Below are 27442 nucleotides of genomic sequence, written 5' to 3'. Positions count from 1 at the left end.
TTTCATCGTCAATAAGATTGTCCAAGGGATACAGTAAACATATAGTGAGGCATCGGAATCTAAAACTGGACACACGGTAAATGTTCAACACATAGTCAGAAAGAAGAGTCCGTCTTCTTGAACTTAAGTCGGCATTGTGCCATTTGTATTTAATTCCGATTTTATTTCTGTGTTTCGCCGTCAATAAGAAAGTCCAAGGGATACAGTAAACCTGAAGTGAAGCATCGGAATCTATAACTAGTGTCACCGGAATAGTTCAAATCATAGACAGTAAGAGAAGCCTGTCTTCCTGTACTTGTCGGCATTGTGCCTTTTTATTTATTTCCGATGCAATTTCTGTGTTACGTCGTCAATAAGAAGGTCCAAGGGATACAGTAAACCTGAAGTGAAGCATCGGAAACAATAACTAGTGTCACAAGAATGGTTCAAATCATAGACAGTAAGAAGAGCCAGTCTTCTTGTACTTAAGTCGGCATTGTGCCTTTTGTATTTAATTCCGATACAATTTCTGTGTTTCGTCGTCAATAAGAAGGTCCAAGGGATACAGCAAACCTGAAGTGAAGCATCGGAATCTGTAACTAGTGTCACAGGAATGGTTACAAACATAGACAGTAAGAAGAGCCAGTCTTCTTGTACTTAAGTCGGCATTGTGGTATTTGTATTTAATTCCGATGCAATTTATGTGTTTCGTCGTCAATAAGAAGGTCCAAGGGATACACTAAACCTGAAGTGAAGCATCGGAATCAATAACTAGTGTCACTGGAATGGTTCAAATCATAGACAGTAAGTAGAGCCGGTCTTCTTGTACTTAAGCCGGCATTGTGCCTTTTGTATTTAATTCGGATGCATTTTCTGTGTTTCGTCGTCAATAAGAAGGTCCAAGGGATACCGTAAACCTGAAGTGAAGCATCGGAATCTATAACTAGTGTCACAGGAATGGTTCAAAAGATAGAGAGTACGAAGAATCAGTCTTCTTGTACTTAAGACGGCATAGTGCCTTTTGTATTTATTTCCGATGCAATTTCTGTGTTTCGTCGTCAATAAGAAGGTCCAAAGGATACAGTAAACCTGAAGTGAAGCATCGGAATCAATAACTAGTGTCACAGGAAAGGTTCTCATCATAGACAGGAAGAAGAGCCAGTCTTCTTGACTTAAGTCGGCATTGTGCCTTTTGTATTTAATTCCGATGCAATTTCTGTGTTTCGTCGTCAATAAGAAGGTCCAAGGGATACAGTAAACATATACTGAGGCATCGGAATCTAAAACCGGTCTCACAGGAAATGTTCAAAACATACTCAGTAAGAAGAGTCAGTCTTCTTGTACTTTAGTCGGCATTGTGCCTTTTGTATTTAATTCCGATGCAATTTCTGTGTTTCATCGTCAATAAGAAGGTCCAAGGGTTACAGTAAACCTGAAGTGAAGCATCGGTATCTAGAACTAGTGTCACCGGAATGGTTCAAAACATAGACAGTAAGAAGAGCCGGTCTTCTTGTACTTAAGTCGGCATTGTGCCTTTTGTATTTAATTCCGATGCAATTTCTGTGTTTCGTCGTCAATAAGAAGGTCCAAGGGATACAGTAAACAAATACTGTGGCATCGGAATCTAAAACCGGTCTCACAGGAAATGTTCAAAACATACTCAGTAAGAAGAGTCAGTCTTCTTGTACTTAAGTCGCCATTGAGCCTTTTGTATTTAATTCCGATGCAATTTCTGTGTTTCGTCGTCAATAAGAAGGTCCAAGGGTTACAGTAAACCTGAAGTGAAGCATCGGAATCTAGAACTAGTGTCACCGGAATGGTTCAAAACATAGACAGTAAGAAGAGCCGGTCTTCTTGTACTTAAGTCAGCACTGTACCTTTTGTATTTAATTCCGATGCAATTTCTGTGATTCGTCGTCAATAAGAAGGTCCAAGGGACACAGTAAACCTGAAGTGAAGCATCGGAATTTAAAACTGGTCTCACAGGAAATGTTCAAACATAGTCAGTAAGAAGAGTCAGTCTTCTTGTACTTATGTCGGCATTGTGCCTTTTGTATTTAATTCCGATGCATCTTCTGTGTTTCATCGTCAATAAGAAGGTCCAAGGAATACAGTAGACATGTAGTGAAGCATCGGAATCTAATACTGTTCTCACAAGAAAAGTTCAAGACATAGTCAGTAAGAAGAGTCAGTCTTCTTGTACGAAAGTCGGCATTGTGCCTTTTTTATTTAATTCCTATGCAATTTCTGTGTTTCGTTGTCAATAAGAAGGTCGAAGGGATACAGCAAACCTGAAGTGAAGCATCGGAATCTATAACTAGTGTCAGAGGAACGGTTCCATTCATAGACAGTGAGAAGAGGGGTCTTCTTGTACTTAAGTCGGCACTGTGCATTTTGTATTTAATTCCGATGCAATTTCTGTGTTTCTTCGTCAATACGAAGGTCCAAGGGATACAGTAAACCTGAAGTGAAACATCGGAATCTATAACTAGTGTCATAGGAATGGTTCAAATCATAGACAGCAAGAAGAACCAGTCTTCTTGTACTAAAGTCGGCATTGTGGCTTTTGTATTTAATTGCGATGCAATTTCTGTAATTCGTCGTCAATAAGAAGGTCCAAGGGATACAGTAAACCTGACGTGAAGCATCGGAATCCATAACTAGTGTCACAGGAATGGTTCAAATCATAGACAGTAAGAAGAGCCAGTCTTCTTGTACTTAAGTCGGCATTGTGCCTTTTGTATTTAATTCCGATGCAATTTCTGTGTTTCGTCGTCTACAAGAAGGTCCAAGGGATGCAGTAAACCTGAAGTGAAGCATCGGAATCTATAACTAGTGTCACAGGAATGGTTTGAAACATAGACAGTAAGAAGAGCCAGTCTTCTTATACTTAAGCAGGCATTGTGGTTTTGTATTTATTCTGATGCAATTTCTGTGTTTCGTCGTCAATAAGAAGGTCCAAGGGAAACAGTAAGCCTGACGTGAAGCATCGGAATATATAAGTATTGTCACAGGAATGGTTCAAAACATAGACACTAAGAAGAGCCAGTCTTCTTGTACTTAAGCCGGCATTGTGCCTTTTGTATTTAATTCCGATGCAATTTCTGTGTTTCGTCGTCAATAAGAAGGTCCAAGGGAGACAGTAAACCTGAAGTGAAGCATCGGAATCTATAACTAGTGTCACAGGAATGGTTCAAAACATAGACAGTAAGAAGAGCCAGTATTCTTGTACTTAAGTGGGCATTGTGCATTTTGTATTTAATTCCGATGCAATTTCTGTGTTTCATCGTCGATAAGAAGGTCCAAGGGATACATTATACATTTAGTGAAGCATCGGAACCTAAAACTGGTCTCACAGGAAATGTTCAAAACATAGTCAGTAAGAGAATCAGTCTTCTTGTACTTAAGTCGGCATTGTGCCTTTTGTATTTAATTCCGATGCAATTTCTGTGTTTCATCGTCAATAAGAAGGTCCAAGGGATACAGTAAACATATAGTGAAGCAACGGAATTTAATACTGGTCTCACAAAAAATGTTCAAAGCATAGTCAGTAAGAAGTGTCACTCTTCTTGTACTTAAGTCGGCATTGTACCTTTTTTATTTAATTCACATGCAACTTCTGTGTTTCATCGTCAATAAGAAGGTCCAAGGGATATAGTAGACATATAGTGAAGCATCGGAATCTAAAACTGGTCTCACAGAAAATTTTCAAAACATAGACAGTAAGAAGAGTCAGTCTTCTTGTATTTAAGTCGGCAATGTGCCTTTTGTATTTAATTCCGATGCAATTTCTTTGTTTCGTTGTCAATAAGAAGGTCCAAGGGATACTGTAAACCTGAAGTGAGTCATCGGAATCTATAAATAGTGTCACAGGAATGGTTCAAAACGTAGACAGTAAGAAAAGCCAGTTATCCTGTACTTGTCGGCATTGTGCCTTATGTATTTAATTTCGACGCAATTTCTGTGTTTCGTCGTGAATAAGAAGGTCCAAGGGATACAGTAAACCTGAAGTGAAGCATCGGAAACTATAACTAGTGTTACTGTAAAGGTTCAAATCATAGACAGTAAGAAGAGCCAGTCTTCTTTTACTTAAGTCGGCATTGTGCCTTTTGTATCTAATTAAGATACAATTTCTGTGTTTCGTCGTCAATAAGAAGGTCAAAGGGATACAGTAAACCTGAAGTGAAGCATCGGAATCCAAAACTGGTCTTACAGGAAATGCTCAAAACATAGTCAGTAAGAAGAGTCAGTCTTCTTGTACTTAAGTCGGCATTGTGCCTTTTGTATTTAATTCCGATGCACTTTCTGTGATTCGTCGTCAATAAGAAGGTCCAAGGGATATAGTAAACCTGAAGTGAATCTTCGGAATCTATAACTAGTGTCACTGGAATGGTTCAAATCATAGACAGTAAGAAGAGCCGGTCTCTCTGTACCAAAGTCGGCATTGTGCCTTTTATATTTAATTCCGATGCAATTTATGTGTTTCGTCGTCAATAAGAAAGTCCAAGGGTTACAGTAAACCTGAAGTGAAGCATCGGAATATAACTAGTGTCACCGGAATGGTTCAAAACATACACAGTAAGAAGAGCCGGTCTTCTTGTACTTAAGTCGGCATTGTGCCTTTTGCATTTAATTCCGTTGCAATTTCTTTGTTTCGTCGTCAATAACAAGGTCCAAGGGATACACTAAACCTGAAGTGAAGTATCGGAATCTATAACTAGTGTCGCAGGAATGGTTCGGAACATAGACAATAGGAGGAGCCAGTCTTCTTGTACTTAAGTCAGCATTGTACCTTTTGTATTTTATTCCGATGCAATTTCTGTGATTCGTCGTCAATAAGAAGGTCCAAGGGATACAGTAAACCGGAAGTGAAGCATCGGAATCCAAAACTGGTCTCACAGGAAATGTTCATAACATAGTCAGTAAGAAGAGTCAGTCTTCTTGTACTTAAGTCGGCATTGTGCCTTTTGTATTTAATTCCGATGCAATTTCTGTGTTTCGTCGTCAATAAGAAGGTCAAGGGATACAGTAAACCTGAAGTGAAGCATCGGAATCTAAAACTGGTCTCACAGAAAATGTTCAAAACATAGTCAGTAAGAAGAGTCAGTCTTCTTGTACCTATGTCGGCATTGTGCCTTATAAATTTAATTCCGATGCAATTTCTGTGTTTCGTCGTCAATATGAAGGAACAAGGAATACAGTAAACCTGAAGTGAAGCATCGGAATCTATAACTAGTGTCACAGGAATGGTTCAAACATGGACAGTAAGAAGAGCGAGTCTTCTTGTACTTAAGTCGGCATTTTGCCTTTTGTATTTCATTCTGATGCAATTTCTGTGTTTCGTCGTCAATAAGAAGGTCCAAGGGATACAGTAAACCTGAAGTGAAGCATCGGAATCTATAAGTAGTGTCACAGGAATGGTTCAAACAGAGACAGTAAGAAGAACCAGTCTTCTTGTACTAAAGTCGGCATTGTGGCTTTTGTATTTAATTCCAATGCAATTTCTGTAATTCGTCGTCAATAAGAAGGTCCAAGGGATGCAGTAAACCTGAAGTGAAGCATCGGAATCTATAACTAGTATCACAGGAATGGTTCAAAACATAGTCAGTAAGAAAAGGCAGTCTTCTTGTACTTCAGTCGGCATTGTGCCTTTTGTATTTAATTTTGATGCAATTCCTGTCTTTCGTCGTCAATAAGAAGGACCAAGGGATACAGTAAACCTGAAGTGTAGCATCGATATCTATAACTAGTGTCACAGGAATGGTTCAAAACATAGACAGTAAGAAGAGCCTGTCTGCTTGTACTTAAGTCGGCATTGTGCCTTTTGTATTTAATTCCGATGCAAATACTGTGTTTCATCGTCAATAAGAAGGTCCAAGAGATACAGTAAACATATAGTGATGCATCGGAATGTAAAACTGTTCTCAAAGGAGATGTTCAAAGCATAGTCAGTAAGAAGAGTCAGTCTTCTTGTACTTAAGTCGGCATTGTGACTTTTGTACTTAATTCCGATGCAATTTCTGTGTTTCGTCGTCAATAAGAAGGTCCAAGGGATACAGTAAACCTAAAGTGAAACATCGGTATCCATAACTAGTGTCACAGGAATGGTTCAAATCATAGACAGTAAGAAGAGCCAGCCTTCTTGTACTTAAGTCGGCATTGTGCCTTTTGTATTTAATTCAGATGCAATTTCTGTGTTTCGTCGTCAATAAGAAGGTCCAAGGGATGCAGTAAACCTGAAGTGAAGCATCGGAATCTATAACTAGTGTCACAGGAATGGTTCAAAACATAAACAGTAAGAAGAGCCAGTCTTCTTGTACTTAAGCCGGCATTGTGGCTTTTGTAATTATTCCGATGCAATATCCGTGTTTCGTCGTCAATAAGAAGGTCCAAATGCAACAGTAAACCTGACGTGAAGCATCGAAATATATAAGTATTGTCACAGGAATGGTTCAAAACATAGACACTAAGAAGAGCCAGTCTTCTTGTACTTAAGCCGGCATTGTGCCATTTGTATTTAAATCCGATGCAATTTGTGTGTTTCATCGTCAATAAGAAGGTCCAAGGGATACAGTAAACATATAGTGAAGCATCGGAATTTAATACTGGTCTCACAAAACATGTTCAAAACATAGTCAGTAAGAAGAGTCACTCTTCTTGTACTTAAGTCGGCATTGTGCCTTTTTTATTTAATTCCCATGCAACTTCTGTGTTTCATCGTCAATAAGAAGGTCCAAGGGATACAGTAGACATATAGTGATGCATCGGAATGTAAAACTGGTCTCACAGGAAATGTTCAAAACATAGACAGTAAGAAGAGTCAGTCTTCTTGTATTTAAGTCAGCATTGTGCCTTTTGTATTTAATTCCGATGCAATTTCTGTGTTTCATCGTCAATAAGAATTTCCGAGGGATACAGTAAACATATAGTGAAGCATCGGAATCTTAAACTGGTCTCAGAGTGTAAGTTCCAAACATAGTCAGTAAGAAGAGTCAGTCTTCTTGTACTTAAGTCGGCATTGTGCCTTTTGTATTTAATTCCGATTCAATTTCTGTGTTTCGTCGTCAATAAGAAAGTACAAGGGATACAGTAAACTTGAAGTGAAGCATCGGAATCTATAACTAGTGTCACCGGAATGGTTCAAAACATAGACAGTAAGAAAATCCAGTCTTCCTGTACTTGTCGGCATTGTGCCTTTTGTATTTAATTCCGATCCAATTTATGTGTTTCGTCGTCAATAAGAAGGTCCAAGGGATACAGTAAACCTGAAGTGAAGCATCGGAATCTATAACTAGTGTCACCGGAATGGTTCAAAACAAAGACAGTAAGAAGAGCCGGTCTTCTTGTACTTAAGTCGGCATTGTGCCTTTTGTATTTAATACCGATGCAATTTCTATGTTTCGTCGTCAATAAGAAGGGCCAAGGGATACAGTTAACAGATAGTGAGGCATCGCAATTTTAAACTGGTCTCACAGGGAATGTTCAAAGCATAGTCAGTAAGAAGAGTCAGTCTTCTTGTACTTATGTCAGCATTGTGCCTTTTGTATTTAATTCCGATGCAATTTCTGTGTTTCATCGCCAATAAGAAGGTCCAAGGGATACAGTAGACATTAAGTGAAGCATCGGAATCTAAAACTTGTCTCACAGGAAATGTTCAAAATATAGTCAGTAAGAAGAGTCAGTCTTCTTGTACATAAGTCGGCATTGTGCCTTTTGTATTTAATTCCGATGCAATTTCTGTGTTTCGTCGTCAATAAGAAGGTCCTAGGGATACAGAAAACCCGAAGTGAAGCATCGGAATCTATAACTAGTGTCACAGGAATGGTTCAAATCATAGACAGTAAGAAGAGCCAGTCTTCTTGTACTTAAGTCGGCATTGTGCCTTTTGTATTTAATTCCGATGCAATTTTGGTGTTTCGTCGTCAATAAGAAGGTCCAAGGGATACAGTAAACATATAGTGAAGCATCGGAATCTAAAACTGGTCTCACAGGAAATGTTCAAAACATAGTCAGTAAGAAGAGTCAGTCTTCTTGTACCTAAGTCACCATTGTGCCTTTTGTATTTAATTCCGATGCAATTTCTGTGTTTCGTCGTCAATAAGAAGGTCCAAGGGATACAGTAAACCTGAAGTGTAGCATCGGAATCTATAACTAGTGTCACAGGAGTGGTTCAAATCATAGTCTGAAAGGAGAGCCAGTCCTCTTGTACTTAAGACGGTATTGTGCATTTTGTATTTAATTCCGATGCAATTTCTGTGTTTAATCGTTAATAAGTAGGTCCAAGGGATGCAGTAGACATATAGTGAAGCATCGGAATATAAAACTGGTCTCACAGGAAATGATCAGAACATAGTCAGTAAGAAGAGTCAGTCTTCTTGTACTTAAGTCGGCATTTTGCCTTTTGTATTTAATTCCGATGCAACATCTGTGTTTCATCAACAATAAGAAGGTCCAAGGGATACAGCAGACATATAGTGAAGCATCGGAATCTAAAACAGGTCACACAGGAAATGTTCAAACATAGTCAGTACGAAGACTCAGTCTTCTTGTACTTAAGTCGGCATTGTGCCTTTTGTATTTAATTCCGATGCAATTTCTGTGTTTCGGCGTCTATAAGACGGTCCAAGGGATACAGTAAACTTGAAGTGAGGCATCGGAATACATAACTAGAGTCACAGGAATGGTTAAACTTATACAGTAAGAAGACCCAGTCTTCTTGTACATAAGTCGGCATTGTGCCTTTTGTATTTAATTCCGATGCAATTTCTGTGTTTCGTCGTCAATAAGAAGGTCCAAGGGTTACAGTAAACCTGAAGTGAAGCATCGGAATCTAGAACTAGTGTCACCGGAATGGTTCAAAACATAGACAGTAAGAAGAGCCGGTCTTCTTGTACTTAAGTCAGCACTGTACCTTTTGTATTTAATTCCGATGCAATTTCTGTGATTCGTCGTCAATAAGAAGGTCCAAGGGATACAGTAAACCTGAAGTGAAGCATCGGAATTTAAAACTGGTCTCACAGGAAATGTTCAAACATAGTCAGTAAGAAGAGTCAGTCTTCTTGTACTTATGTCGGCATTGTGCCTTTTGTATTTAATTCCGATGCATCTTCTGTGTTTCATCGTCAATAAGAAGGTCCAAGGAATACAGTAGACATGTAGTGAAGCATCGGAATCTAATACTGTTCTCACAAGAAATGTTCAAGACATAGTCAGTAAAAAGAGTCAGTCTTCTTGTACGAAAGTCGGCATTGTGCCTTTTTTATTTAATTCCTATGCAATTTCTGTGTTTCGTCGTCAACAAGAAGGTCCAAGGGATACAGTAAACCTGAAGTGAGGCATCGGAATCAATAACTAGTGTCACAGGAATGGTTCAAATCATAGACAGTAAGAAGAGCCAGTCTTCTTGTACTTAAGTGAACATTGTGCTTTTTGTATTTAAATCCCAGGCAATTTCTGTGTTTCGTTGTCAATAAGAAGGTCGAAGGGATACAGCAAACCTGAAGTGAAGCATCGGAATCCATAACTAGTGTCAGAGGAATGGTTCAAATCATAGACAGTAAGAAGAGCCAGTCTACTTGTACTTAAGTCGGCATTGTGCCTTTTGTATTTAATTCCGATGCAATTTCTGTGTTTCGTCGTCTATAAGAAGGTCCAAGGGATGCAGTAAACCTGAAGTGAAGCATCGGAATCTATAACTAGTGTCACAGGAATGGTTTGAAACATAGACAGTAAGAAGAGCCAGTCTTCTTATACTTAAGCAGGCATTGTGGTTTTGTATTTATTCTGATGCAATTTCTGTGTTTCGTCGTCAATAAGAAGGTCCAAGGGAAACAGTAAGCCTGACGTGAAGCATCGGAATATATAAGTATTGTCACAGGAATGGTTCAAAACATAGACATTAAGAAGAGCCAGTCTTCTTGTACTTAAGCCGGCATTGTGCCTTTTGTATTTAATTCCGATGCAATTTCTGTGTTTCGTCGTCAATAAGAAGGTCCGAGGGATACAGTAAACCTGAAGTGAAGCATCGGAATCTATAACTAGTGTCACAGGAATGGTTCAAATCATAGACAGTAAGAAGAGCCAGTATTCTTGTACTTAAGTGGGCATTGTGCATTTTGTATTTAATTCCGATGCAATTTCTGTGTTTCATCGTCGATAAGAAGGTCCAAGGGATACATTATACATTTAGTGAAGCATCGGAACCTAAAACTGGTCTCACAGGAAATGTTCAAAACATAGTCAGTAAGAGAATCAGTCTTCTTGTACTTAAGTCGGCATTGTGCCTTTTGTATTTAATTCCGATGCAATTTCTGTGTTTCATCGTCAATAAGAAGGTCCAAGGGATACAGTAAACATATAGTGAAGCAACGGAATTTAATACTGGTCTCACAAAAAATGTTCAAAGCATAGTCAGTAAGAAGTGTCACTCTTCTTGTACTTAAGTCGGCATTGTACCTTTTTTATTTAATTCACATGCAACTTCTGTGTTTCATCGTCAATAAGAAGGTCCAAGGGATATAGTAGACATATAGTGAAGCATCGGAATCTAAAACTGGTCTCACAGAAAATTTTCAAAACATAGACAGTAAGAAGAGTCAGTCTTCTTGTATTTAAGTCGGCAATGTGCCTTTTGTATTTAATTCCGATGCAATTTCTTTGTTTCGTTGTCAATAAGAAGGTCCAAGGGATACTGTAAACCTGAAGTGAGTCATCGGAATCTATAAATAGTGTCACAGGAATGGTTCAAAACGTAGACAGTAAGAAAAGCCAGTTATCCTGTACTTGTCGGCATTGTGCCTTATGTATTTAATTTCGACGCAATTTCTGTGTTTCGTCGTGAATAAGAAGGTCCAAGGGATACAGTAAACCTGAAGTGAAGCATCGGAAACTATAACTAGTGTTACTGTAATGGTTCAAATCATAGACAGTAAGAAGAGCCAGTCTTCTTTTACTTAAGTCGGCATTGTGCCTTTTGTATCTAATTAAGATACAATTTCTGTGTTTCGTCGTCAATAAGAAGGTCAAAGGGATACAGTAAACCTGAAGTGAAGCATCGGAATCCAAAACTGGTCTTACAGGAAATGCTCAAAACATAGTCAGTAAGAAGAGTCAGTCTTCTTGTACTTAAGTCGGCATTGTGCCTTTTGTATTTAATTCCGATGCACTTTCTGTGATTCGTCGTCAATAAGAAGGTCCAAGGGATACAGTAACCTGAAGTGAAGCATCGGAATCTATAACTAGTGTCGCAGGAATGGTTCAAATCATAGACAGTAGGAAGAGCCAGTCTTCTTGTACTTAAGTCAGCACTGTAGCTTTTGTATTTAATTCCGATGCAATATCTGTGATTCGTCGTCAATAAGAAGGTCCAAGGGATACAGTAAACATATAGTGAAGCATCGGAATCTAAAACTGGTCTCACAGAAAATGTTCAAAACATAGTCAGTAAGAAGAGTCAGTCTTCTTGTACCTATGTCGGCATTGTGCCTTATAAATTTAATTCCGATGCAATTTCTGTGTTTCGTCGTCAATAAGAAGGAACAAGGAATACAGTAAACCTGAAGTGAAGCATCGGAATCTATAACAAGTGTCACAGGAATGGTTCAAACATGGACAGTAGGAAGAGCCAGTCTTCTTGTACTTAAGTCGGCATTTTGCCTTTTGTATTTCATTCCGATGCAATTTCTGTGTTTCGTCGTCAATAAGAAGGTCCAAGGGATACAGTAAACCTGAAGTGAAGCATCGGAATCTATAAGTAGTGTCACAGGAATGGTTCAAACAGAGACAGTAAGAAGAACCAGTCTTCTTGTACTAAAGTCGGCATTGTGGCTTTTGTATTTAATTCCAATGCAATTTCTGTAATTCGTCGTCAATAAGAAGGTCCAAGGGATGCAGTAAACCTGAAGTGAAGCATCGGAATCTATAACTAGTATCACAGGAATGGTTCAAAACATAGTCAGTAAGAAGAGGCAGTCTTCTTGTACTTCAGTCGGCATTGTGCCTTTTGTATTTAATTTTAATGCAATTCCTGTCTTTCGTCGTCAATAAGAAGGACCAAGGGATACAGTAAACCTGAAGTGTAGCATCGAAATCTATAACTAGTGTCACAGGAATGGTTCAAAACATAGACAGTAAGAAGAGCCTGTCTGCTTGTACTTAAGTCGGCATTGTGCCTTTTGTATTTAATTCCGATGCAAATACTGTGTTTCATCGTCAATAAGAAGGTCCTAGGGATACAGTAAACATATAGTGATGCATCGGAATGTAAAACTGTTCTCAAAGGAGATGTTCAAAGCATAGTCAGTAAGAAGAGTCAGTCTTCTTGTACTTAAGTCGGCATTGTGACTTTTGTACTTAATTCCGATGCAATTTCTGTGTTTCGTCGTCAATAAGAAGGTCCAAGGGATACAGTAAACCTAAAGTGAAACATCGGTATCCATAACTAGTGTCACAGGAATGGTTCAAATCATAGACAGTAAGAAGAGCCAGCCTTCTTGTACTTAAGTCGGCATTGTGCCTTTTGTATTTAATTCAGATGCAATTTCTGTGTTTCGTCGTCAATAAGAAGGTCCAAGGGATGCAGTAAACCTGAAGTGAAGCATCGGAATCTATAACTAGTGTCACAGGAATGGTTCAAAACATAAACAGTAAGAAGAACCAGTCTTCTTGTACTTAAGCCGGCATTGTGGCTTTTGTAATTATTCCGATGCAATTTCCGTGTTTCGTCGTCAATAAGAAGGTCCAAATGCAACAGTAAACCTGACGTGAAGCATCGAAATATATAAGTATTGTCACAGGAATGGTTCAAAACATAGACACTAAGAAGAGCCAGTCTTCTTGTACTTAAGCCGGCATTGTGCCATTTGTATTTAAATCCGATGCAATTTGTGTGTTTCATCGTCAATAAGAAGGTCCAAGGGATACAGTAAACATATAGTGAAGCATCGGAATTTAATACTGGTCTCACAAAACATGTTCAAAACATAGTCAGTAAGAAGAGTCACTCTTCTTGTACTTAAGTCGGCATTGTGCCTTTTTTATTTAATTCCCATGCAACTTCTGTGTTTCATCGTCAATAAGAAGGTCCAAGGGATACAGTAGACATATAGTGATGCATCGGAATGTAAAACTGGTCTCACAGGAAATGTTCAAAACATAGACAGTAAGAAGAGTCAGTCTTCTTGTATTTAAGTCAGCATTGTGCCTTTTGTATTTAATTCCGATGCAATTTCTGTGTTTCATCGTCAATAAGAATTTCCGAGGGATACAGTAAACATATAGTGAAGCATCGGAATCTTAAACTGGTCTCACAGTGTAAGTTCCAAACATAGTCAGTAAGAAGAGTCAGTCTTCTTGTACTTAAGTCGGCATTGTGCCTTTTGTATTTAATTCCGATTCAATTTCTGTGTTTCGTCGTCAATAAGAAAGTACAAGGGATATAGTAATCTTGAAGTGAAGCATCGGAATCTATAACTAGTGTCACCGGAATGGTTCAAATCATAGACAGTAAGAAAATCCAGTCTTCCTGTACTTGTCGGCATTGTGCCTTTTGTATTTAATTCCGATCCAATTTATGTGTTTCGTCGTCAATAAGAAGGTCCAAGGGATACAGTAAACCTGAAGTGAAGCATCGGAATCTATAACTAGTCTCACCGGAATGGTTCAAAACAAAGACAGTAAGAAGAGCCGGTCTTCTTGTACTTAAGTCGGCATTGTGCCTTTTGTATTTAATACCGATGCAATTTCTATGTTTCGTCGTCAATAAGAAGGGCCAAGGGATACAGTTAACAGATAGTGAAGCATCGCAATTTTAAACTGGTCTCACAGGGAATGTTCAAAGCATAGTCAGTAAGAAGAGTCAGTCTTCTTGTACTTATGTCAGCATTGTGCCTTTTGTATTTAATTCCGATGCAATTTCTGTGTTTCATCGCCAATAAGAAGGTCCAAGGGATACAGTAGACATTAAGTGAAGCATCGGAATCTAAAACTTGTCTCACAGGAAATGTTCAAAATATAGTCAGTAAGAAGAGTCAGTCTTCTTGTACATAAGTCGGCATTGTGCCTTTTGTATTTAATTCCGATGCAATTTCTGTGTTTCGTCGTCAATAAGAACGTCCAAGGGATACAGAAAACCCGAAGTGAAGCATCGGAATCTATAACTAGTGTCACAGGAATGGTTCAAATCATAGACAGTAAGAAGAGCCAGTCTTCTTGTACTTAAGTCGGCATTGTGCCTTTTGTATATAATTCCGATGCAATTTTGGTGTTTCGTCGTCAATAAGAAGGTCCAAGGGATACAGTAAACATATAGTGAAGCATCGGAATCTAAAACTGGTCTCACAGGAAATGTTCAAAACATAGTCAGTAAGAAGAGTCAGTCTTCTTGTACCTAAGTCACCATTGTGCCTTTTGTATTTAATTCCGATGCAATTTCTGTGTTTCGTCGTCAATAAGAAGGTCCAAGGGATACAGTAAACCTGAAGTGTAGCATCGGAATCTATAACTAGTGTCACAGGAGTGGTTCAAATCATAGACTGAAAGGAGAGCCAGTCCTCTTGTACTTAAGACGGTATTGTGCATTTTGTATTTAATTCCGATGCAATTTCTGTGTTTAATCGTTAATAAGTAGGTCCAAGGGATGCAGTAAACATATAGTGAAGCATCGGAATATAAAACTGGTCTCACAGGAAATGATCAGAACATAGTCAGTAAGAAGAGTCAGTCTTCTTGTACTTAAGTCGGCATTTTGCCTTTTGTATTTAATTCCGATGCAACATCTGTGTTTCATCAACAATAAGAAGGTCCAAGGGATACAGCAGACATATAGTGAAGCATCGGAATCTAAAACAGGTCACACAGGAAATGTTCAAACATAGTCAGTACGAAGAGTCAGTCTTCTTGTACTTAAGTCGGCATTGTGCCTTTTGTATTTAATTCCGATGCAATTTCTGTGTTTCGGCGTCTATAAGACGGTCCAAGGGATACAGTAAACTTGAAGTGATGCATCGGAATACATTACTAGAGTCACAGGAATGGTTAAACTTATACAGTAAGAAGACCCAGTCTTCTTGTACATAAGTCGGCATTGTGCCTTTTGTATTTAATTCCGATGCAATTTCTGTGATTCGTCGTCAATAAGAAGGTCCAAGGGATACAGTAAACCTGAAATGAAGCATCGGAATCTAAAACTGGTCTCACAGGAAATGTTCAAAACATAGTCAGTAAGAAGAGTCAGTCTTCTTGTACTTAAGTCGGCATTGTGCCTTTTGTGTATAATTCCGATTCAATTTCTATGTTTCGTCGTCAATAAGAAAGTCCAAGGGGTACAGTAAACCTGAAGTGAAGCATCGGAATCTATAACTAGTGTCCCCGGAATGGTTCAAACATAGACAGTAAGAAAAGCCAGTCTTCCTGTACTTGTCTGCATTGTGCCTTTTGTATTTAATTCCGATGCAATTTCTGTGCTTCGTCGTGAATAAGAAGGTCCAAGGGATACCGTAAACCTGAAGTGAAGCATCGGAAACTATAACTAGTGTCACAGGAATGCTTCAAATCATAGACAGTAAGAAGAGCTAGTCTTCTTGTACTTAAGTCGGCATTGTGCCTTTTGTATTTAATTCCGATGGAATTTATGTGTTTCGTCGTCAATAAGAAGGTCCAAGGGATACAGTAAACCTGAAGAGAAGAATCGGAATCTATATCTAGTGTCACCGAAATGGTTCTAAACATAGACAGTAAAAAGAGCCGTTCTTCTTGTACTTAAGTCGGCATTGTGCCTTTTGTATTTAATTCCGATACAATTTCTGTGTTTCGTCGTCAATAAGAAGGTCCAAGGGATACAGTAAACCTGAAGTGAAGCATCGGAAACTAAAACCGGTCTCACAGGAAAGGTTCAAATCATAGACAGTAAGAAGAGCCAGTTTTCTTGTACTTGAGTCGGCATTATGCCTTTTGTATTTAATTCCAATGGAATTTCTGGGTTTCATCGTCAATAAGACGGTCAGAGGGATACAGTAAACCTGAAGTGAAGCGTCGGAATCCTTAACTAGTGTCACAGGAATGGTTCAAATCATAGACAGTAAGAAGAGTCAGTCTTCTTGTACTTATGTCGGCATAGAGCCTTTTGTATTTAATTCCGATGCAACTTCTGTGTTTCATCGTCAACAAGAAGGTCCAAGGGATACAGTAGTCATATAGTGAAGCATCGGAATCTAAAACTGGTCACACAGGAAATGTTCAAAGCATAGTCAGTATGAAGAGCCAGTCTCCTTGTACTTAAGTCGGCATTGTGCTTTCTGTATTTAATTCCGCTGTAATTTCTGTGTTTAATCGTCAATAAGAACGTCCAAGGGAAACAGTAAACCAGAAGTGTGGCATCGGAACCTATAACAAGTGTCACAGGAATGGTTCAAATCATACACAGTAGGAAAAGTCAGACTTCTTGTACTTAAGTCAGCATTGTGCCTTTTATATTTAATTCCGATGCCATTTTTGTGTTTCGTCGTCATTAAGAAGGTCCAAGGGATACAGTAAACCCGAAGTGAAACATCGGAATCTATAACTAGTGTCACAGAAATGGTTCAAATCATAGACAGTAAGAGGAGCCAGTCTTCTTGTACTTAAGTCGGCATTGTGCCTTTTGTATTTAATTCCGTTGCAATTTCTGTGTTTCGTCGTCAATAAGAAGGTCCAAGGGATACAGTAAACATATAGTGAAGCATCGGAATCTAATACTTGTCTCACAGGAAATGTTCGAAACATAGTCAGTAAGAAGAGTCAGTCTTCTTGTACCTAAGTTGGCATTGTGCCTTTTGAATTTAATCCCGATGCAATTTCTGTGTTTCGTCGTCAATAAGAAGGTCCAAGGGATACAGTAAACCTGAAGTGTAGCATCGGAATCCAAAACTAGTGTCACAGCAATGGTTCAAATCATAGACAGTAAGAAGAGCCAGTCCTCTTGTACTTAAGACGGAATTGTGCCTTTTGTATTTAATACCGATGCAATTTCTGTGTTTAATCGTCAATAAGAAGGTCCAAGGGATGCAGTAAACTTGAAGTGAGGCATCGGAATCCGTAACTAGAGTCACAGGAATGGTTCAAACATATACAGTAAGAAGAGCCAGTCTTCTTGTACTTAAGTCGGCATTGTGCATTTTGTATTTAATTCCGATGCAATTTCTGTGATTCGTCGTCAATAAGAAGGTCCAAGGGATACAGTATATCTGAAGTGAAGCATTGGAATCCAAAACTGGTCTCACAGGAAATGTTCAAAACATAGTCAGTAAGAAGAGTCAGTCTTCTTGTACCTAAGTCGGCATTGTGCCTTTTGTATTTAATTCCGATTCAATTTCTGTGTTTCGTCGTCAATAAGAAAGTACAAGGGATACAGTAAACCTGAAGTGAAGCATCGGAATCTATAACTAGTGTCACCGGAATGGTTCAAAACATAGACAGTAAGAAAAGCCAGTCTTCCTGTACTTGTCGGCATTGTGCCTTTTGTATTTAATTCCGATGCAATTTCTGTGTTTCGTCGTGAATAAGAAGGTCCAAGGGATACAGTAAACCTGAAGTGAAGCATCGGAAACTATAACTAGTGTCACAGGAATGGTTCAAAACATAAACAGTAAGAAGAGCCAGTCTTCTTGTACTTAAGTCGGCATTGTGCCTTCTGCATTTAATTCCGATACAATTTCTGTGTTTCGTCGTCAATAAGAAGGTCCAAGGGATACAGTAAACCTGAAGTGAAGCATCGGAATCTGTAACTAGTGTCACAGGAATGGTTCTAAACATAGACAGTAAGAAGAGCCAGTCTTCTTGTACTTAAGTCGGCATTGTGGCTTTTGTATTTAATTCCGATCCAATTTATGTGTGTCGTCGTCAATAAGAAGGTCCAAGGGATACAGTAAACCTGAAGTGAAGCATCGGAATCTATAACTAGTGTCACCGGAATGGTTCAAAACAAAGACAGTAAGAAGAGCCGGTCTTCTTGTACTTAAGTCGGCATTGTGCCTTTTGTATTTAATACCGATGCAATTTCTGTGTTTCGTCGTCAATAAGAAGGTCCAAGGGATACAGCTAACATATAGTGAAGCATCGCAATTTAAAACTGGTCTCACAGGAAATGTTCAAAGCATAGTCAGTAAGAAGAGTCAGTCCTCTTGTACTTATGTCAGCATTGTTCCGTTTGTATTTAATTCCCATGCAATTTCTGTGTTTCATCGCCAATAAGAAGGTCCAAGGGATACAGTAGACATTAAGTGAAGCATCGGAATCTAAAACTTGTCTCACAGGAAATGTTCAAAACATAGTCAGTAAGAAGAGTCAGTCTTCTTGTACTTAAGTCGGCATTGTGCCTTTGTATTTAATTCCGATGCAATTTCTGTGTTTAATCGTCAATAAGAAGGTCCAAGGGATACAGTAAACCTAAAGTGTGGCATCGGAACCTATAACTAGTGTCACAGGAATGGTTCAAAAAATAGACAGTAAGAAGACTCAGTCTTCTTGTACTTAAGTCGGCATCGTGCCTTTTGTATTTAATTCCGATGCAATTTCTGTGTTTCGTCGTCAATAAGAAGGTCCAAGGGATACAGAAAACCCGAAGTGAAGCATCGGAATCTATAAATAGTGTCACAGGAATGGATCAAATCATAGACAGTAAGAAGAGCCAGTCTTCTTGTACTTAAGTCGGCATCGTGCCTTTTGTATTTAATTCTGATGCAATTTCTGTGTTTCGTCGTGAATAAGAAGGTCCAAGGGATACAGTAAACCTAAAGTGTGGCATCGGAACCTATAACTAGTGTCACAGGAATGGTTCAAAAAATAGACAGTAAGAAGACTCAGTCTTCTTGTACTTAAGTCGGCATCGTGCCTTTTGTATTTAATTCCGATGCAATTTCGGTGTTTCGTCGTCAATAAGAAGGTCCAAGGGATACAGTAAACATATAGTGAAGCATCGGAATCTAAAACTGGTCTCACAGGAAATGTTCAAAACATAGTCAGTAAGAAGAGTCAGTCTTCTTGTACCTAAGTCGGCATTGTGCCTTTTGTATTTAATTCCGATGCAATTTCTGTTTTTCGTCGTCAATAAGAAGGTCCAAGGGATACAGTAAACCTGAAGTGTAGCATCGGAATCTATAACTAGTGTCACAGGAGTGGTTCAAATCATAGACTGAAAGAAGAGCCAGTCCTCTTGTACTTAAGAAGGCATTGTGCATTTTGTATTTAATTCCGATGCAATTTCTGTGTTTAATCGTTAATAAGTAGGTCCAAGGGATGCAGTAAACATATAGTGAAGCATCGGAATATAAAACTGGTCTCACAGGAAATGATCAGAACATAGTCAGTAAGAAGAGTCAGGCTTCTTGTACTTAAGTCGGCATTTTGCCTTTTGTATTTAATTCAGATGCAACATCTGTGTTTCATCAACAATAAGAAGGTCCAAGGGATACAGTAGACACATAGTGAAGCATCGGAATCTAAAACAGGTCACACAGGAAATGTTCAAACATAGTCAGTACGAAGAGTCAGTCTTCTTGTACTTAAGTCGGCATTGTGCCTTTTGTATTTAATTCCGATGCAATTTCTGTGTTTCGGCGTCTATAAGACGGTCCAAGGGATACAGTAAACTTGAAGTGAGGCATCGGAATCCGTAACTAGAGTCACAGGAATGGTTAAACTTATACAGTAAGAAGACCCAGTCTTCTTGTACATAAGTCGGCATTGTGCCTTTTGTATTTAATTCCGATGCAATTTCTGTGATTTGTCGTCAATAAGAAGGTCCAAGGGATACAGTAAACCTGAAATGAAGCATCGGAATTTATAACTAGTGTCACAGGAATGGTTCAAAACACAGACAGTAAGAATAGCCACTCACCTTGTTTTTCAGTCGGCATTGTGCCTTTTGTATTTCATTCCGATGCAATTTCTGTGTTTCATCGTCAATAAGAAGGTCCAAGGGATACAGTAGACATATAGTGAAGCATCCTAATCTAAAACTGGTCTCACAGGAAATGTTCAAAACATAGTCAGTAAGAAGAGTCAGTCTTCTTGTACTTAAGTCGGCATTGTGCCTTTTGTATATAATTCCGATTCAATTTCTATGTTTCGTCGTCAATAAGAAATTCCAAGGGATACAGTAAACCTGAAGTGAAGCATCAGAATCTATAACTAGTGTCCCCGGAATGGTTCAAACATAGACAGTAAGAAAAGCCAGTCTTCCTGTACTTGTCTGCATTGTGCCTTTTGTATTTAATTCCGATGCAATTTCTGTGCTTCGTCGTGAATAAGAAGGTCCAAGGGATACCGTAAACCTGAAGTGAAGCATCGGAAACTATAACTAGTGTCACAGGAATGGTTCAAATCATAGACAGTAAGAAGAGCTAGTCTTCTAGTACTTAAGTCGGCATTGTGCCTTTTGTATTTAATTCCGATACAATTTCAGTGTTTCGTCGTCAATAAGAAGGTACACGGGATACAGTAAACCTGAAGTGAAGCATCGGATCAGTAAGTATTGTCACAGGAATGGTTATAAATCTAGACAGTAAGAAGAGCCAGTCTTCTTGTACTTAAGTCGGCATTGTGGCTTTTGTATTTAATTCCGATGGAATTTATGTGTTTCGTCGTCAATAAGAAGGTCCAAGGGAAACAGTAAACCTGAAGTGAAGAATCGGAATCTATATCTAGTGTCACCGAAATGGTTCTAAACATAGACAGTAAAAAGAGCCGTGCTTCTTGTACTTAAGTCGGCATTGTGCCTTTTGTATTTAATTCCGATACAATTTCTGTGTTTCGTCGTCAATAAGAAGGTCCAAGGGATACAGTAAATCTGAAGTGAAGCATCGGAAACTAAAACCGGTCTCACAGGTAAGGTTCAAATCATAGACAGTAAGAAGAGCCAGTTTTCTTGTACTTGAGTCGGCATTATGCCTTTTGTATTTAATTCCAATCGAATCTCTGGGTTTCATCGTCAATAAGACGGTCAGAGGGATACAGTAAACCTGAAGTGAAGCGTCGGAATCCTTAACTAGTGTCACAGGAATGGTTCAAATCATAGACAGTAAGAAGAGTCAGTCTTCTTGTACTTATGTCGGCATTGAGCCTTTTGTATTTAATTCCGATGCAACTTCTGTGTTTCATCGTCAATAAGAAGGTCCAAGGGACACAGTAGACATATAGTGAAGCATCGGAATCTAAAACTGGTCTCACAGGAAATGTTCAAAGCATAGTCAGTATGAAGAGCCAGTCTTCTTGTACTTAAGTCGGCAGTGTGCTTTCTGTAATTTAATTCCGATGTAATTTCTGTGTTTAATCGTCAATAAGAACGTCCAAGGGAAACAGTAAACCAGAAGTGTGGCATCGGAACCTATAACAAGTGTCACAGGAATGGTTCAAATCATAGACAGTAAGAAGAGTCAGACTTCTTGTACTTAAGTCAGCATTGTGCCTTTTATATTTAATTCCGATGCCATTTCTGTGTTTCGTCGTCAATAAGAAGGTCCAAGGGATACAGTAAACCCGAAGTGAAACATCGGAATCTATAACTATTGTCACAGAAATGGTTCAAATCATAGACAGTAAGAGGAACCAGTCTTCTTGTACTTAAGTCGGCATTGTGCCTTTTGTATTTAATTCCGTTGCAATTTCTGTGTTTCGTCGTCAATAAGAAGGACCAAGGGATACAGTAAACATATAGTGAAGCATCGGAATCTAATACTTGTCTCACAGGAAATGTTCGAAACATAGTCAGTAAGAAGAGTCAGTCTTCTTGTACCTAAGTTGGCATTGTGCCTTTTGAATTTAATACCGATGCAATTTCTGTGTTTCGTCGTCAATAAGAAGGTCCAAGGGATACAGTAAACCTGAAGTGTAGCATCGGAATCTATAACTAGTGTCACAGGAATGGTTCAAATCATAGACAGTAAGAAGAGCCAACCCTCTTGTACTTAAGACGGCATTGTGCCTTTTGTATTTAATTCCGATGCAATATCTGTGTTTAATCGTCAATAAGAAGGTCCAAGGGATGCAGTAAACTTGAAGTGAGGCATCCGAATCCGTAACTAGAGTCACAGGAATGGTTCAAACATATACAGTAAGAAGAGCCAGTCTTCTTGTACTTAAGTCGGCATTGTGCCTTTTGTATTTAATTCCGATGCAATTTCTGTGATTCGTCGTCAATAAGAAGGTCCAAGGGATACAGTATATCTGAAGTGAAGCATCGGAATCCAAAAGTGGTTTCCCAGGAAATGTTCAAAACATAGTCAGTAAGAAGAGTCAGTCTTCTTGTACCTAAGTTGGCATTGTGCCTTTTGTGTTTAATTCCGATGCAATCTCTGTGTTTTGGTCGTCAATAGGAAGGTCCAAGGGTTACAGTAAACCTGAAGTGAAGCATCGGAATCTATAACTAGTGTCACCGGAATGGTTCAAAACATAGACAGTAAGAAGAGCCGGACGTCTTGTACTTAAATCGGCATTGTGCCTTTTGTAGTTAATTCCGATGCAATATCTGTGTTTCGTCGTGAATACGGAGGTCCAAGGGATACAGTAAATCTGAAGTGAAGCATCGGAATCTATAACTAGTGTCGTATGAATGGTTCAGATCATAGATAGTACGAAGAGCCAGTCTTCTTGTACTTAAGTCGGCATTGTGCCCTTTGTATTTAATTCCTATGCAAATTCTCTGTTTCGTCGTCAATAAGAAGGTCCAAGGGATACAGTAAACCTGAAGTGGGGCATCGGAATCCATAACTAGTGTCACAGGCATGGTTCAAATCATAGACAGTAAGAAGAGCCAGTCTTCTTGTACTTAAGTCGTCATTGTGCCTTTTGTGTTAATTCCGATGCAATTTTTGTGTTTCGTCGTCAATAAGAATGTCCAAGGAATACAGTAAACCTGCAGTGAAGCATCGGAATCAATAACTAGTATCACAGGAATGGTTCAAAACATAGACAGTAAGAAGAGGCAGTCTTCTTGTACGTCAGTCGGCATTGTGCCTCTTGTATTTAATTCCGTTGCAAATTCTGTGTTTCATCATCAATAAGAAGGTCCAAGGGATACAGTAGACATATAGTGAAGCATCGGAATCTAAAACTGGTCTCACAGGAAATGTTCAAAACATAGTCAGTAAGAAGAGTCAGTCTTCTTGTACTTAAGTCGGCATTGTGGATTTTGTATTTAATTCCGATGCAATTTCTGTAATTTGTCGTCAATAAGAAGGTCCAAGGGATGCAGTAAACCTGAAGTGAAGCAACGGAATCTATAACTAGTGTCACAGGAATGGTTCAAAACATAGACAGTAAGAAGAGGCAGTCTTCTTGTACTTCAGTCGGCATTGTGCCTCTTGTATTTAATTTTGATGCAATTCCTGTGTTTCGTCGTCAATAAGAAGGACCATGGGATACAGTAAACTTGAAGTGAAGCATCGGAATCTATAACTAGTGTCACAGGAATGGTTCAAAGCATAGACAGTAAGAAGATCCAGTCTTCTTGTACTTAAGACGGCATTGTGCCTTTTGTATTTAATTCCGTTGCAAATTCTGTGTTTCATCATCAATAAGAAGGTCCAAGGGATACAGTAGACATATAGTGAAGCATCGGAATCTAAAACTGGTCTCACAGGAAATGTTCAAAACATAGTCAGTAAGAAGAGTCAGTCTTCTTGTACTTAAGTCGGCATTGTGCCTTTTGTATTTAATTCCGATTCAATTTCTATGTTTCGTCGTCAATAAGAAGGTCCAAGGGATACAGTAAACATATAGTGAAGCATCGGAATCTAATACTTGTCTCACAGGAAATGTTCGAAACATAGTCAGTAAGAAGAGTCAGTTTTCTTGTACCTAAGTTGGCATTGTGCCTTTTGAATTTAATACCGATGCAATTTCTGTGTTTCGTCGTCAATAAGAAGGTCCAAGGGATACAGTAAACCTGAAGTGTAGCATCGGAATCTATAACTAGTGTCACAGGAATGGTTCAAATCATGGACAGTAAGAAGAGCCAGTCCTCTTGTACTTAAGACGGCATTGTGCCTTTTGTATTTAATTCCGATGCAATTTCTGTGTTTAATCGTCAATAAGAAAGTCCAAGGGATGCAGTAAACTTGAAGTGAGGCATCGGAATCCGTAACTAGAGTCAGAGGAATGGTTCAAACATATACAGTAAGAAGAGCCAGTCTTCTTGTACTTAAGTCGGCATTGTGCCTTTTGTATTTAATTCCGATGCAATTTCTGTGATTCGTCGTCAATAAGAAGGTCCAAGGGATACAGTATATCTGAAGTGAAACATCGTAATCCAAAACTGGTCTCACATGAAATGTTCAAAACATAGTCAGTAAGAAGAGTCAGTCTTCTTGTACCTAAGTTGGCATTGTGCCTTTTGTGTTTAATTCCGATGCAATCTCTGTGTTTTGGTCGTCAATAAGACGGTCCAAGGGTTACAGTAAACCTGAAGTGAAGCATCGGAATCTATAACTAGTGTCACCGGAATGGTTCAAAACATAGACAGTAAGAAGAGCCGGACTTCTTGTACTTTAATCGGCATTGTGCCTTTTGTAGTTAATTCCGATGCAATATCTGTGTTTCGTCGTGAATAAGAAGGTCCAAGGGATACAGTTAACCTGAAGTGAAGCATCGGAATCTATAACTAGTGTCGCATGAATGGTTCAGATCATAGATAGTAGGAAGAGCCAGTCTTCTTGTACTTAAGTCGGCATTGTGCCCTTTGTATTTAATTCCTATGCAATTTCTCTGTTTCGTCGTCAATAAGAAGGTCCAAGGGATACAGTAAACCTGAAGTGGGGCATCGGAATCCATAACTAGTGTCACAGGCATGGTTCAAATCATAGACAGTAAGAAGAGCCAGTCTTCTTGTACTTAAGTCGTCATTGTGCCTTTTGTGTTAATTCCGATGCAATTTCTGTGCTTCGTCGTCAATAAGAAGGTCGAAGGGATACAGTAAACCTGAAGTGAAGCATTGGAATCTATAACTAGTGTCACAGGAATGGTTCAAAACATAGACAGTAAGAAGAACCGGTCTTCTTATACTAAAGTCGGCATTGTGGATTTTGTATATAATTCCGATGCAATTTCTGTAATTCGTCGTCAATAAGAAGTACCAAGGGATGCAGTAAACCTGAAGTGAAGCAACGGAATCTATAACTAGTGTCACAGGAATGGTTCAAAAGATAGACAGTAAGATGAGGCAGTCTTCTTGTACTTCAGTCAGCATTGTGCCTCTTGTATTTAATTTTGATGCAATTCCTGTGTTTCGTCGTCAATAAGAAGGACCATGGGATACAGTAAACTTGAAGTGAAGCATCGGAATCAATAACTAGTGTCACAGGAATGGTTCAAAACATAGACAGTAAGAAGATCCAGTCTTCTTGTACTTAAGACGGCATTGTGCCTTTTGTATTTAATTCCGTTGCAAATTCTGTGTTTCTTCATCAATAAGAAGGTCCAAGGGATACAGTAAACATATAGTGAAGCATCGGAATCTAAAACTGTTGTCAAAGGAGATGTTCAAATCATAGACAGTAAGAAGAGACAGTCTTCTTGAACTTAAGTCAGCATTGTGCCTTTTGTATTTGATTCCGATGCAATTTCTGTGATCCGTCGTCAATAAGAAGGTCCAAGGGATGCAGTAAACCTAAAGTGAAGCATCGGAATCTATAACTAGTGTCACAGGAATGGTTCAAAACATAGACAGTAAGAAGAGCCAGTCATCTTGTACTTAAGCCGGCATTGTGGCTTTTGTATTTATTCTGATGCAATTTCTGTGTTTCGTCGTCAATAAGAAGGTCCAAGGGAAACAGTAATCCTGACGTGAAGCACCGGAATATATAAGTATTGTCACAGGAATGCTTCAAAACATAGACACTAAGAAGAGTCAGTCTTCTTGTACTTAAGCCGGCATTGTGCCTTTTGTATTTCATTCCGATGCAATTTCTGTGTTTCATCGTCAATAAGAAGGTCCAAGGGATACAGTAGACATATAGTCAAGCATCGGAATCTAAAACTGGTCTCACAGGAAATGATCAGAACATAGCCAGTAAGAAGAGTCGGTCATCTTGTACTTAAGTCGGCATTGTGCCTTTTGTACTTAAATCCGATGTAACATCTGTGTTTCATCAACAATAAGAAGGTCCAAGGGATACAGTAGACATATAGTGAAGCATCGGAATCTAAAACAGGTCTCACAAGAAATGTTCAAACATAGTCAGTACGAAGAGTCGTTCTTCTTGTACTTAAGTCGGCATTGTGCCTTTTGTATTTAATTCCGATGCAATTTCATTGTTTCGGAATCAATAAGAATGTCCAAGGGATACAGTAAATTTGAAGTGAGGCATCGGAATCCGTAACTAGAGTCACAGGAATGGTTCAAACATATACAGTAAGAAGAGCCAGTCGTCTTGTACATAAGTCGGCATTGTACCTTTTGTATTTAATTCCGATGCAATTTCTGTGCTTCGTCGTGAATAAGAAGGTCCAAGGGATACAGTAAACCCGAAGTGAAACATCGGAATCTATAACTAGTGTCACAGAAATGGTTCAAATCATAGACAGTAAGAGGAGCCAGTCTTCTTGTACTTAAGTCGGCATTGTGCCTTTTGTATTTAATTCCGTTGCAATTTCTGTGTTTCGTCGTCAATAAGAAGGTCCAAGGGATACAGTAAACATATAGTGAAGCATCGGAATCTAATACTTGTCTCACAGGAAATGTTCGAAACATAGTCAGTAAGAAGAGTCAGTCTTCTTGTACCTAAGTTGGCATTGTGCCTTTTGAATTTAATACCGATGCAATTTCTGTGTTTCGTCGTCAATAAGAAGGTCCAAGGGATACAGTAAACCTGAAGTGTAGCATCGGATTCTATAACTAGTGTCACAGGAATGGTTCAAATCATGGACAGTAAGAAGAGCCAGTCCTCTTGTACTTAAGACGGCATTGTGCCTTTTGTATTTAGTTCCGATGCAATTTCTGTGTTTAATCGTCAATAAGAAGGTCCAAGGGATGCAGTAAACTTGAAGTGAGGCATCGGAATCCGTAACTAGAGTCACAGGAATGGTTCAAACATATACAGTAAGAAGAGCCAGTCTTCTTGTACTTAAGTCGGCATTGTGCCTTTTGTATTTAGTTCCGATGCAATTTCTGTGATTCGTCGTCAATAAGAAGGTCCAAGGGATACAGTATATCTGAAGTGAAGCATCGGAATCCAAAACTGGTCTCACATGAAATGTTCAAAACATAGTCAGTAAGAAGAGTCAGTCTTATTGTACCTAAGTTGGCATTGTGCCTTTTGTGTTTAATTCCGATGCAATCTCTGTGTTTTGGTCGTCAATAAGACGGTCCAAGGGTTACAGTAAACCTGAAGTGAAGCATCGGAATCTATAACTAGAGTCACCGGAATGGTTCAAAACATAGACAGTAAGAAGAGCCGGACTTCTTGTACTTAAATCGGCATTGTGCCTTTTGTAG

The sequence above is a fragment of the Schistocerca serialis genome, chromosome 3 (assembly GCF_023864345.2).
Source record: "Schistocerca serialis cubense isolate TAMUIC-IGC-003099 chromosome 3, iqSchSeri2.2, whole genome shotgun sequence".
In the NCBI taxonomy this organism is placed as follows: domain Eukaryota; kingdom Metazoa; phylum Arthropoda; class Insecta; order Orthoptera; family Acrididae; genus Schistocerca; species Schistocerca serialis.
The sequence above is the reverse complement of the archived record's forward strand: the minus strand, read 5'-3'. Positions refer to the sequence as shown.